Source organism: Chiloscyllium plagiosum, chromosome 24 (assembly GCF_004010195.1).
Source record: "Chiloscyllium plagiosum isolate BGI_BamShark_2017 chromosome 24, ASM401019v2, whole genome shotgun sequence".
NCBI lineage: Eukaryota > Metazoa > Chordata > Chondrichthyes > Orectolobiformes > Hemiscylliidae > Chiloscyllium > Chiloscyllium plagiosum.
Genome location: NC_057733.1, coordinates 2298551 through 2311871, shown reverse-complemented (window position 1 = coordinate 2311871; position 13321 = coordinate 2298551). Strand labels below are relative to the sequence as shown.

The 13321-nt window shown below is 44.4% G+C and overlaps 1 long non-coding RNA gene across 1 annotated transcript in view; it reads right to left on the bottom strand.

Annotated features, from left to right (window-relative positions):
* LOC122561957 overlaps positions 1-6564 on the bottom strand; it is a 16714-nt gene extending 10150 nt beyond the window's left edge. The window contains exon 1 of the long non-coding RNA XR_006315173.1: positions 6477-6564. This is a non-coding gene — a long non-coding RNA (uncharacterized LOC122561957). The remainder of the gene's footprint in view (positions 1-6476) is intronic.
* Positions 6565-13321: the final 6757 nt, after the last annotated feature.

Below are 13321 nucleotides of genomic sequence, written 5' to 3'. Positions count from 1 at the left end.
AGTCCTAACCCTCAGACTCAGCACCGCCTTCTTGACCTGCAATCTTCTTCCCGACCTCTCCGCCCCCACCCCTTCTCTGGCCTATCACCCTCACCCTCACCTCCTTCCACCTATCGTATTCCCAGCTCCCCTCCCCCAAATTCCAGCCTCACCAGCCTCATTCCTGAAGAAGGGCTTATGTCCGAAACATCGATTCTACTGCTCCTTGGATGCTGCCTGGCCTGCTGTGTTTTTCCAGCATCACATTTTTCAACTCTGGTACTCCAGCATCTGCAGTCCTCACTTTCTCCTTGTAGATAGTGGACATGGTCCAGATCTTGTTGCATTTAAACATGGTCTACTTCAGTATCTGAGGAATTGTGATTGGTGCTGAACATTGTACAATCACCAGGAAACATCTGCACTTCTGATCTTACGATGGAGGGGAGGTCATTGATGAAGCAGCTGAAGACGGTTGGGCCGAGGACACTACCCTGAGGAACTCCTGTGGCGTTGTTCTGGAGATGTGTTGTCTGACCTCTAACAACAATGACTGTCTTCCCATGTGCCAGATATGTCTCCAACCAGCAAAGAATTCGCCCCCTGATATCCACTGACTCCAGTTTGGCTAGGGCTTGATATCACGCTCAGTTTAGATTCAATTCCCCAGAGTGTGGAAACAGGCCATTCAGCCCAACAAGTCCACACCGACCCTCCGAGAAGAGTAACATACCACACACATTACCCTACCCTATATTTACCCCTGACTAATGCACCTAACGCTATCGGCAATTTAGCATGGCCAATCCACCTGACCTAGACATCTTTGGACTGTGGGAAATCGGAGCACCCGGAGGAAACCCATGCAGACACAGAGAGAATGTACAAACTCCATACAGACAGTCATCTGAGGGTGGAATCGAACCCGGGCCCCTGGTACTGTGAGGCAGCAGTGCTAACCACTGAGCCACCGTGCCACTCCAATGCAGCCTCGATATTAAGGGCTGTCCTTCTCACTTCACCTCTGGAATTCAGCTCTTTTGTCCATGTTTGAACCAAGGCTGTAATGAGGTCAGGAGCTGAGTGGCCCTGGTGGACCCCAAACTGGGCATCACTGAGCAGGTTATTGCTGAGCAGGTGCTGCCTGACAGCACTGTTGATGATATCTCCCATCACTTTACTGATGATCAAGAGTAGACTGATGGGACAGTAATTGGCCGGGTTGGATTTGCTCTTTTGTTTTCATGTACAAGACGTACTTGGGAAATTTTCCACGTTGTCAGGTAGATACAAGTGTTGTAACTGTACTGGAGGAGCTTGGCTAGGGGAACGGCAAGTTCTGGAGCACAATTACTATTGCTGACATGTTGTCAGGGCCCATTGATTTCACAATATCCAGGGTCATAGAGCCATAGAGATCACAGCATGGAAACAGACCCTTTGGTCCAACTCATCCATCCAACTCAGATATCCCAACCCAATCTAGTTTCACCTGCCAGCACCTAGACCATATCCCTCCAAACCCTTCCTATTTATATAACCATCCAAATGCCTTTCAAATGTTGCAATTGTACCAGCCTCCACCACTTCCTCTGGCAGCTCATTCCGTACACGTACCACCCTCTGAGTGAAAAAGTTGCCCCTTGGGTCTCTTTTATAACTTTTCCCTCTTACCCTAAATCTATGCCCTCTAGTTCTGGACTCCCTCACCCCAGGGAAAAGACTTTGTCTATTTATCCTAAACATGTCTCTCATGATTTTATAAACCTCAGCCTCTGACGCTCCAGGAAAAACAGCCCCAACCTGTTCAACCTCTCCCTATAGCTCAGATCCTCCAACCCTGGCAACATCCTTGTAAATCTTTTCTGAACCCTTTCAAGTTTCACAACATCTTTCCGATAGGAAGGAGACCATAATCGTATGCAATATTCCAACAGTGGCCTAACCAATGTACAGCCGCAACAGGACCTCCCAACTCCAAATGTTTGCATGTGAGTAGAGTAGTTGATGTAGTTTATATGGAGTTCAGCAATATCTTTGATAAGGTCCCACATGCACAACTGATAAAGAAGTTAAAAGCTCATGGGATCCAGGTTAACTTGGCAGGTTGGATCCAAAATTGGCTTCGTCACAGGAGACAGAGGGTCATGATAGAAGGCTGTTTGTGTGACTGGAACCCATACCATAGGCATCAGTGCTGTTTCCCTTGTTGTTTGTGATGTTCATAAATAATGTAGATCAGGATATGGGAGAGAATGATAAGCAAGTTTGTGGATGATAGGAGGAAGATATTAATTTACAGGAGGATATAAACAGATTGGTCAGATGGCAGTGCAGTGGCAAATGGAATTTAATCCTGATAAATGTGAGATGACGGACTTTGGAAAAAGGGACAAAATAAAGTTAAATAAAAGTTAAAAATCACACAACACCAGGTTATAGTCCAACAGGTTTATTTGGAAGCACTAGCTTTCGGAGCGCGACTCCTTCATCATCAACCACCTGATGAAGGAGCAGTATTCCTATAGCTAGTGCTTCCAAATAAACCTGTTGGACTACAACCTGGTTAACTTTGTACACCCTAGTCCAACTCAGACATCTCCAAATTATTAAATAAAAGGGAGTACTTAATGAATGGCAGGAGACTAGGAAGCTTAGAGGAACAAAGTGATCTTGAGGTACCTGTCCACAAGGTGGCAGGACTGCTTAGTATAGTAGTAAGAAGGAAATGGCACACTTGCCTTTATTAGTCGGGGCATTGATTATAAGAGCAGAGAGGTTATGGTGGAGCTGTACAGGTCTTTGGTAGGGAATACAGTGAGCAGTTCTGGTCTCTACACTATAGGAAGGATGTGATTGCACTGGAGGAGGTGCAGAAGAGATTCACCGGGATGTTGCCTGAGGTGGAGCCTTGAGGAGAGGCTGGATATGCTTGGATTGCTTTCTTTGGAGCAAAGAAGGTTGAAGGGGGACCTGATAGAGGTGTATAAGATTATGAAGGACATTTACAGCATGGATAGAAAGCACTGTTCCCCTTAATTGAACAACAAGGAGACATAATTTTGAATGTCAGGAAGTTTAGAGGGGATTTGAGGAAAAACTCCTTTGCCCAGAGGTGGTGGTAGTGGGGTCTCGAATGCACTGCCTGGGAGAGTAATTGTGGCAGGAAACCTCACAATCTTTAAAAGTACTTGGATGATCACTTAAAGGGTCATAACATTTAAACCTAGTGCAGAGAAGTGGAACTAGTGGAGGTATTATATATTTTTGGCAGTACAGACTTATTTTTATTTCTCATATTCTTCTTATTGCTTTTTGTCCTTTTGTATATAGTGAAGAGAGGCCTATCTGTACTACCCAAACCCATTAATCCATTGCAACAGCAGAGTGCATGTTTCTATGATTCATATGATCCTTCTCTGAACAAGTGCAGACAGCAGCAGCTGAACTCTACTCATTGGGAGACAGGATAGAACCTGCCCAAGCACACAGCATGGAGAATCTTTCCAGCTCCCAGAAAGAGGAAGCATATCACACAGATTTAATTCCAGGATGCACAGGTAAGGGTACAGTGTCTTCCCTATCGCCATACTGGACACAGGAAGAGAATAATTTAACACGCACGATAGATGGAATCTTCAACACTTGGAGAGAAAGAAGCTCATACTTGATATCTTCAGCCCTTAGAGAGGAAATCTTCATCAGAGACAGTATTTGTCTCTGTTAGGGAGAAAGATTTTGCTCCTTATATATAGAGAGAGAGATCTTTATTTCTTGGATAGATCTTAACTTCTCACAGAGAGAATATTTATCCCTCAGTGATAGTTTGTCACTGATTAAAAAGACAGAGGGCCAGGAAGAAGTTTTAACCAATCAGAAAAAAAAGAGGAAGACGACCATGATCATTCAAAGAGTGGAAGGGAGTCTTCTTAAGGGATGAAGTGGCAACTTGATTCTAAAACTGAAAGGATACTATACCAAACAAACATATTGACAATGTGTGGACGACACAGTGAGGAGAAACGGTAAACTACAAAGGAAATCATGGAGTATAAAGATTGCCAATAAGCTATAGAATATGGAGTGAGCAGAAAATCAACAGATGCACAGCATCTGAGCTGTTAAAATAGAGAATGAATTTTCAAAATCAGTATTACAGAAGCAGTCACTGATGCAGTTCTAAGTGAGAGAGATGATGACAGTTTCACAATAAACTAGCATTGAAAGATGCAAACCAAAAAGCTCCACGTTCAACCCCAATCTGTGATGAATTTGCTGATCTGGGCCAGCACAGTAACAGGGCAATATGACTGGGCTCAGCCATCACTGTCATGTTCTTGACTCTGAGCCAGAATGTTCTGGATTTTTGCCCCACTAGAACTTCTCAAGAAACGCCCCCAAAATAACTGGTCACTTCGGTGAGGGTTGTTAGTTGCAATGGAACTGGGTCTCAATTTGCTAACTGTGGGATCTTCCTTTCATACGTGTAATTTCAAAGCATTAACTGACTTTGAAATACCTTGATGCACCTGATCTGTTAATAAGAATCACCAGTGAATCCCTCAGCACAGGAGAAGCCCATTTCCCTCACGGTACACAAAAGCTTCCAAAGGCAGCATGGTGGCTAGCACTGCTGCCTCACAGCACCAGGTACCTGGGTTCAATTCCCGCCTCAGGCAACTGTCTGTGTGGAGTGTGCACATTCTCCCTGTGTCTGCGTGGGTTTCCTCCCACAGTCCAAAGATGTGCAGGTTAGGACGATTGGCCATGCTAAATTGCCCATGGTGTTAGGTGGATTAGTCAGGGGTAATTGTAGGGGAATGGGTCTGGGTGGGTTGCTCTTCGGAGGATCAGTGTGGACTTGTTGGGCCAAAGGGCCTGTTTTCACACTGTAGTAATTCTAAGTTTTATCCATTGTTATTGTGAGAAACAAAGCCCACTCACATCAATAATTTCAGTCCGAGACCAAATATCTGAAACATTGTACATCTGCAGGTGGGTGTAATGTCTGATGCCTAGAAAGGCAATGACAAATACACACCAAACTCCAATCAACTCTCGCAATTTTTACATTTTAAATTCCCGTATTTTTGTCTCATTCCATTATTTGTCTCTGCTTCGCTTACGTCACTCATTTCCTTAAGACTGATCCCACAACTTCTGTTTATCCTGTCTTGTCCGTGACAAACTCTTATCTCTGACTCCCATAAGGGTGTTTGACGCCAGTCTACCGTAGGTTATTGATTAAGCATATCTTTTCTTCTATCAGCATCTATTTCTATCCAGAGGCCACTTTAACCTCTTTGATTAGGGTTTGTTCCTGTGTATCCGTGCAGATGTTTTCCTGTTTGCCCACACATCCACCATTGTTCTGTCATCACGTCTCATGCTAACATATCCTTTCTTTTTGCTGTATATTTTCTCATTCCTGTTCTGTATCAGAATTTATAGTTGCAGAAATAACATTAATTCATTTATATCCCACATTATGGAAAGGAATGATGCCAGTCAAAGTTTGATATCCAGCCCATTGTTCCAACAATGTCCATGAGCAAGTTAAGAATACGATAGGATTCACCTTGGCAGGGAACCATGGGGATATCAAGCCCCCTCGCTAGCACCCATAGTTGGGGAGGGAGCAGTTTGGTGTGCAACACAACCTGGAGAGAAGGCCCAGCCTTATACTGCATTCAATATGTCCAGTTAAAATGCAAACTTTCTGCCAGTTTCAGAAAACATTCACCTTCTGCCAAGAATTCTGAGCCAATGGAAATCTTCAGACAATGGTTAACTTGGTCCATCAATGTGCAGGCACCTTCCCCCTCATATCCCCCGAACCAACATCTTTCTATCCTAGTGAGTGATCCCCGACCCAAGACCCTTGTACCTTCCCCCCAAACCTCATGAAGGACCTACAATCTAACCGCCTCCTGTCCCAGTGAATGGCTCTCCCGATCGATTGCCCTCCCAGTGAGTGGACCCCTCGGAGGGAAGGGGAGGGGGCAAGGCGCTCGAGTCTGCGGGCGGAGGCTTATCCCAACTCACCCCTTCCCGAAATATTCCCGATCCCGTAAACACCTGACCCGGCTCAGAAAAATCCAGGAGAGCTGCCCCAGAGAGGGACCCAACAGGATTTCTCCCCCGGGATCAGCCAGGAATCACCCCCATTCCCCGGGATTAGAAAGGAGCCCCAGGACCAGGGGCTATCCCCCGGGATCAGGGGCGACCCCCCGGGATCAGGATGTGATTTCCCCCCGGGACCAGGGGCTATCCCCCGGGATCAAGGCGCCTCCTGCGGGTGCCTTTGCTCGGCCCCTGGGTCGCTCTGGTCTCTTGCCCCCCCCCCCCCCCCGGTGGCTGTCACTGGTCAATATTTAACTCAACCCATTCCGGCTGCAGGAGCGATCCTCCCCCTTGCCCCCAAATCCCTGAGCACCACTTTTCCAGCCCCTTTCCCGGAGGAGCAGCCGAGCCCCCAGATTCCTGCATTCACTTACCTCCAGTGGATGACCGGCGCGGCTGCTGTGTCCTGGTTAAATATTTGGGGCGATCCAGTCAGCTCCTTCCCACTTGTGTCAGTGTCTGCCCCTCCTGGTGGACCGCAGCCCGCAGAGAGTCGGTGCTGGGGTTTGCAGCTTGTTTCTCTGTCTCTGTCCCGGTCTCCCTGTGTGTCGGTGCAGGTATGTACCTGGTGATAAGGGCACAGCGTCACCCTCTGACTAACTGCAGCATTCCTCCCTCCCTCCCTCACCTGCCGGGACAAGGGGAGGTCACAGCGCCTCCCCCACCCCCCGGGACAGACACAAACTCTCAGCCCAAACTCAAGACTGCTCAGAGTGCACACAGACTCGGCCACAGGCTGTTCCGGGGGAAGGTTGGGGCGTCCCGGGGCGGTGCTCAGGGGGTACTGAGCTGTCGGAGAACTCCTGAGGGGCTTCAGAAAGATTCCACCAGGCGCCAGTCAAACAGGGAAGTTCTGCTCAAAATTAATCCATCAACCAATCTCACTGAAGTAGTCAGAAATCACACGGTACACCAGGTTATAGTCCCAGCAGATTTATTTGAAATCACAAAAGCTTTCGGACCGCAGCTCCTTTTCTCAGGTGCAATGACAGAGCGGCGCACACACAGCCACTGTTTCTAGACAGAGAGATCAAAAGATCATGCAACTGGCGTGAGAATACGTCTCTACAGGTAGCCAAAAGTGCTAATAAAGTCAACGTCAGTGCTCTGCTGTCCTGACATGACAATCGGGCAGTGAGAGGAATATACAAAAGGTGTCATCTTAGGTCAGACACTGAATGGTAGATGTGAAGCTTTGTTCAGAATCTGCCTCAGGCTCAACCTAGAATCAGGCTGGTTTTATTCCAAAAGCTGGAATTTATAAGATGTCACATTTACCGATTGTGACTACAAATTGTATTTGTTTTGAACAACATAGAATATATCTACAAATAAACAAACATCTAGGATGAAATGATTCATCATATAGATTTATATGTGTATGTCTGTATGCACCAGCTGTATGATGTTTTGATCTCTCTGTCCTTTATCTCTCTGTCTTTTAGCTCTGGGTTTGTATGCCCTGCTCTCTCACTGGTTAGATGATATCTAATGGTGAAGATGAAGGAGCTGCGCTCCAAAAGCTTGTAATTTCAAATAAACCTGTTGGACTATAGCCTGGTGTCATATGACTTCTGACTTTGTCCACCCCAGTCCAACACCAGCACCTCCACATCATCAATAACACCAAAACATCAGGTTCAAATTTAGTCATAGAATTCAGAGGGTAGCAGTGGAAGGGTATATTTCTGACTAGAGATCTGCGATGAGTTCTGGTAGTCCACAGGGAACAATGCTGGGATCCCAGTTGTTTGTTATATAAATGATTTGAAGGAGAATACCATGTTCTGACTGGTAAGTTTGCTGATGACACAAATATTGGGGGAGCCGTGGAAAATGAGGAGTATTGCCAAAGGATATAGCAGGAGATAGGGAGGCTGGAGACTTGGTTGGAGAAATGGCAGATGAAGTTTAATCCAGACAGATGCGAGGTGATTCATTTTAGAAGATCTAATGCAGGAGGGAAATATACAGTAAATGGCAGAACCTTAGTAGCAACAGCAGAGAGATCTAGCATACAGGTCCACAGTTCCCTGAGAGTGGCAACACAAATAGATAAGGTGATGAAAAAGGCATACAACATGCTTGCCATCATTGGTTGGGGCATAGAATATACACATTGGCAAGTAATATTACAACTGTAGTGAGGCCGCATTTGAATTATTGTGTGCAGTTCTGATCACCACACTACGAGAAGGACATGGATTCTTTGGAGAGGGTGCAGAAACAGTTTACCAGGTTTTGTCAGATTTGAAGGGTATTAGCTACGAGGAGAGATTGGATAAACGGTTCATTTTCACTTGATTGTCAAAGGATGAGGGACAATCTGATAGAAGTTTACAAAATGACGAGTGATATGGATAGTTGGAGTTATTTTCCCAGGGTAGAAGTATCAATTACTAGGGGACAGATGTTTAAGATTAAAGTTTAAAGGAGGTGTGAATGGCAGGCTTTTTACACGGGGGGAGTAAGTGCCTGGAATGCACTGTCAGAAAAGGTGGTGGAGATGGATACAATAGCATGTTTATGAGCATCTTGACTGGTTTATGAGTAGGCAGGGAATAGAGGGATACAGACTGTGTAGAGGAAATAGGTTTTTAGTTCAGAAGGGTTTTGTTGACGTATGCTTGATAGGCTGAAGTACCTGTTTCTGTGCAAACTATTCTTTGATTATCCTTTGTAAGAAATTCTTTTTTGTGGGATCTTGCTTTGCACAAATTGCAAGCTTTCCTAGAAAACACTATACGTCAAGCTAATAAAATGTTGGGGGTATTGTAGCAGGATGATATATTATATATTTAGATATCATCTAAACATTTTTTTAATTACAACTTGCAGTCGATATGACCATTAGGCATCATACTCACTTATTGCAGAACTATGGCGCCAGCACCTTCAGCAACCCAACTGATGCAGCTGTGAAATCCTTGCATCCCTACTAATGCAGCATTGTATTCTGGGAATTTCGTACAGAGGTAAACTTTGCAATGTATTCACTCTGTAGAATCTGTAGAAAATGGTCCATTATTTCTTCAGCGCTCATTTTAATGCAAATATAGATATGAGTAACAAGTGATGAGGAAGTTATTGGAATTGCAGACTGTTTTTGATCAGAGTTAGTCTGAGGTTTGTGTGTTTTAATATATGGATGAACTGACATAATCAAAGAGGAAGTTAAAAAGTCAGCACTTCTCTTGCTACTGGTTTGTTGTGGTTTGTTGACCATTTATTTGGACCAGTTCCTCCTGACCACTGGAATTCCCACCTCACCTCACCACTGCCAATGAATCAGCATGAGCTTCCTGCTTCCCATCCTTAGCTGTTTGCCCCACAGTATTCATACTGACAATGGGTATGTTTAAAAAGGTGTCGACAGTGTTATGACACGGGGTAAACCTCCCTACTAATTTAAACCAGCAACACAGAAAAGTTTAATCCCGTGCGGTAATCTGTGAAAATTTGAGAGGCCAAGAACTAATTAAAGTAAAAAGTAACAACTTTATTTCTTAAAGTATAACAGAGAATAATTAACTAACAACTATTTACAACTCCTTCCTCTAACCTATCTTTTACTTTCCTTTCTATAATACTAATCCGATAAAACCCCTGAGTAAGATTTACCAAAAAATTCAAATTTCAAAACCAGCCAGCTTTTGAATCTTCTCTTTGTATCTTCCGCTGTAGATTTGGTCTCCAGGTCAGTGTTGATGTTTTTCTCTGTGTAAACTCCTTCTCTAGACTGGTACCTCTCAGAGAGTTCTTTGATGTTGGTTGTGGAAATTCCTCGATGGCTTTCGTCTTTGCGTTCCATGGGGTCAACCTTCCATGACCGATGTTATGTCCCAAGAACTGCTTTCATGAATTCAGTTTTATTTAAATTTATCACTTGTTTTGCTTCTCATAGTCATTCAAAGAGCTCTGCCAACTGTACCATGTGATTGTTCCAGGACTTATGAAAGGTCACTACATCGTCCAAATAGACTGCACAGTTTGTTGGCCAGCCACAACTCTGTTCATGAGTCTTTGGAAAGTGGTGGGTGTGTTCTTCATTCCAAAGGGCATCATTTTAAACTGATGTAGCCCATTTGGAGTTACAAATGCAGAGATTTCTTTTGCTGTCTCTAATAAAGGTACCTGCCAGTAACCATGCACTAAGTCCAACTTGGTGATGTAACTGGCTTGTCTGACTTTCTCGATACAGTCATCCAATCTAGGAATTGGATATAAGTCTGATTTTGTAACAGCGTTGACTTTCCGATAATCCATACAGAATCGTTCAGTCCTGTCCGGTTTGGGAACTAAGGCAATCAGTGAACTCCACTCGCTCTGGATTGGTTCGATGATATCCTCGTCGAGCATGGCCTCCACCTACTTCTGGACCTGTTTGGCTTTGAAAGGATTAAGCTGATGGGGTGTTGTTTTATTGGAGCAGTATTCCCTACGTCTACTTCATGTACAATAGCATTCGTCCTCCCCATCTGATTCTTACAAATATCCTTATATTGGAGTTACAAATCTTTCAACTGCATTGTATGCTCCTGAGACAGATAGCTTACTAACCTATCCCACTCCTCAAAGACTTCTTCATTTTTTAATCTATTTTGAGGCACATCAAAATCCTCATCATTTGGATTTGATTCCTCACTCTGCAGGGCAGTAACTAAAATCTGTTTCTCCAGTTCTTTCTCTCTCGTATAATACGGTTTGAACATGTTCACATGACATACCTGATATCTTTTTTTTCTATCTGACATGTTTACTAGATAGTTCACCTAACTCAACTTTTTCTTAATTTGATACTAAACCTGGCTTTGTAGGGATCTCCTATCACTGGTAACAGTTCTAAAACATCACCCCCTCGGGAAAATGTCCGAGTGTCAGAACTTTGATCTGCCATTTGCTTCATTCTATACTGTGCCCTCTTTAGGTGCTAACTCACCTACTCAATCTCTCCCTCACCTCTGATACATAATCTAAGTGTGAGATCTCTGACTTTGGTCATGTTAATTTTTCTTTAATTAATTTCAAAGGACCGCTCATTTCAATATTAACTTGAAGGGAGTGAACTGAATAGATTCATTTACATAGAACATAGAACATAGAAGAATACAGCGCAGTACAGGCCCTTGGGCCCTCGATGTTGCGCCGATCCAAGCCCACCTAAACTACACTAACCCACTATCCTCCATATACCTATCCAATGCCCTCTTAAATGCCCATAAAGAGGGAGAGTCCACCACTGTTACTGGCAGGGCATTCCATGAACTAACGACTCGCTGAGTGAACAACCTACCCCTAACATCAGTCCTATATCTACCCCCCCTTAATTTAAAGCTATGACCCCTTGTAATACCCGACTCCATACGCGGGAAAAGGTTCATACTGTCGACCCTATCTAAACCCCTAATCATCTTGTACACCTCAATCAAGTCACCCCTAAACCTTCTTTTCTCTAGTGAAAACAGCCCCAAGTGCCTCAGTCTTTCCTCATACGATTTTCCTTCCATACCAGGCAACATCCTGGTAAATCTCCTCTGCACCCGTTCCAGTGACTCCACATCCTTCCTATAGTATGGCGACCAAAACTGCACACAATATTCCAGATGCGGCCGTACCAGAGTCTTATACAACTGCATCATGACCTCAGGACTCCGGAACTCAATTCCTCTACCAATAAAAGCCAGTACGCCATATGCCTTCCTCACCGCACTATTTACCTGGGTGGCAACTTTCAGAGATCTGTGTACATGGACACCAAGATGTGGCACCTTAATGGCAAACAATATGAATGGGATACCTTTATCCAAATCATTCGGGTAATCTTGACAATATGCTCTCAACATCGTCTTCAAGATCTGATGCCACCTTTCTAAAGCGCCCTGGGATTCAGGATGCTATACACTGGATTTAAAGTGCTGTATACCTAAGCTATCTATAACCTCCTTAAACAGCCTAGCAGTAAAACTTGACCCTCGGTCTGACTGAATCTCTCTGGGTAGCCCGTACTGTGTGAAGAAAGCTACTGACACCTTTACTACTCATTTTGCCTTGATAGTTTGTAATGGAATTGCCTCTGGAAATTTCGTAGACACATCCATTATGGTTAACAAGTACTGGTTCCCACTTCTAGTTCTCGGGAGGGGACCTACACAATCAGTTATAACCCGTGTGAAAGGTTCTTCGAATTGGGAATTGGCAACAAAGGGGCTGGTTTTATTACCTCATGTGGCTTACCTTTCATTTGGTATGTATGACATGTACGGCAAAAGTTAATCACATCCTTGTGCATTCTAGGCCCAAAAAAAATGTTTGTGTACCTTAGTCTGAGTTTTTCGTACCCCAAGGGGGCCTCCTACAGGTAGTTCATGTGCTACCGTAACACTTCCTGTCTGTATGCTACCGGCAACACAATCTGATGCACTTTGGCCCATTTCTCTTTTGCACTAGCCTGCCGTGGTCTCCATTTCTGTCTTAGAATTCTATCTTTCAGATAGTAACCCTCTGGAATATTCACTGTCTCCTTTACGGAGTATGCATCCACATACATATCTTTTATCGTCTTGTTGTTGCAAGTCTCTTTGTCAGGAATTGGTGTTGGAGAGACTGTTAGGTCTGAAGGTTGATAAGTCCCCGGGGCCTGATGGTCTACATCCCAGGGTACTGAAGGAGGTGGCTCGAGAAATCGTGGATGCGTTGGTGATTATTTTCCAGAGTTCGATAGATTCGGGATCAGTTCCTGCGGATTGGAGGGTGGCTAATGTTGTACCACTTTTTAAGAAAGGTGGGAGAGAGAAAGCAGGAAATTATAGACCAGTTAGTCTGACCTCAGTGGTGGGAAAGATGCTGGAGTCTATTATAAAGGATGAAATTATGACACATCTGGATAGTTGTAACAGGATAGGTCAGACTCAGCTTGGATTTATGAAGGGGAAATCATGCTTGACTAATCTTCTGGAATTTTTTGAGGATGTAACTCTGAAGATGGACGAGGGAGATCCAGTAGATGTAGTGTACCTGGACTTTCAGAAAGCTTTTGATAAAATCCCACACAGGAGGTTAGTGAGCAAAATTAGGGCACATGGTATTGGGGGCAAAGTACTAACTTGGATTGAAAGTTGCTTGGCTGATAGGAATCAAAGAGTAGTGATAAACGGCTCCATTTCAGAATGGCAGGCAGTGACCAATGGGGTACCGCAGGGATCAGTGCTGGGACCACAGC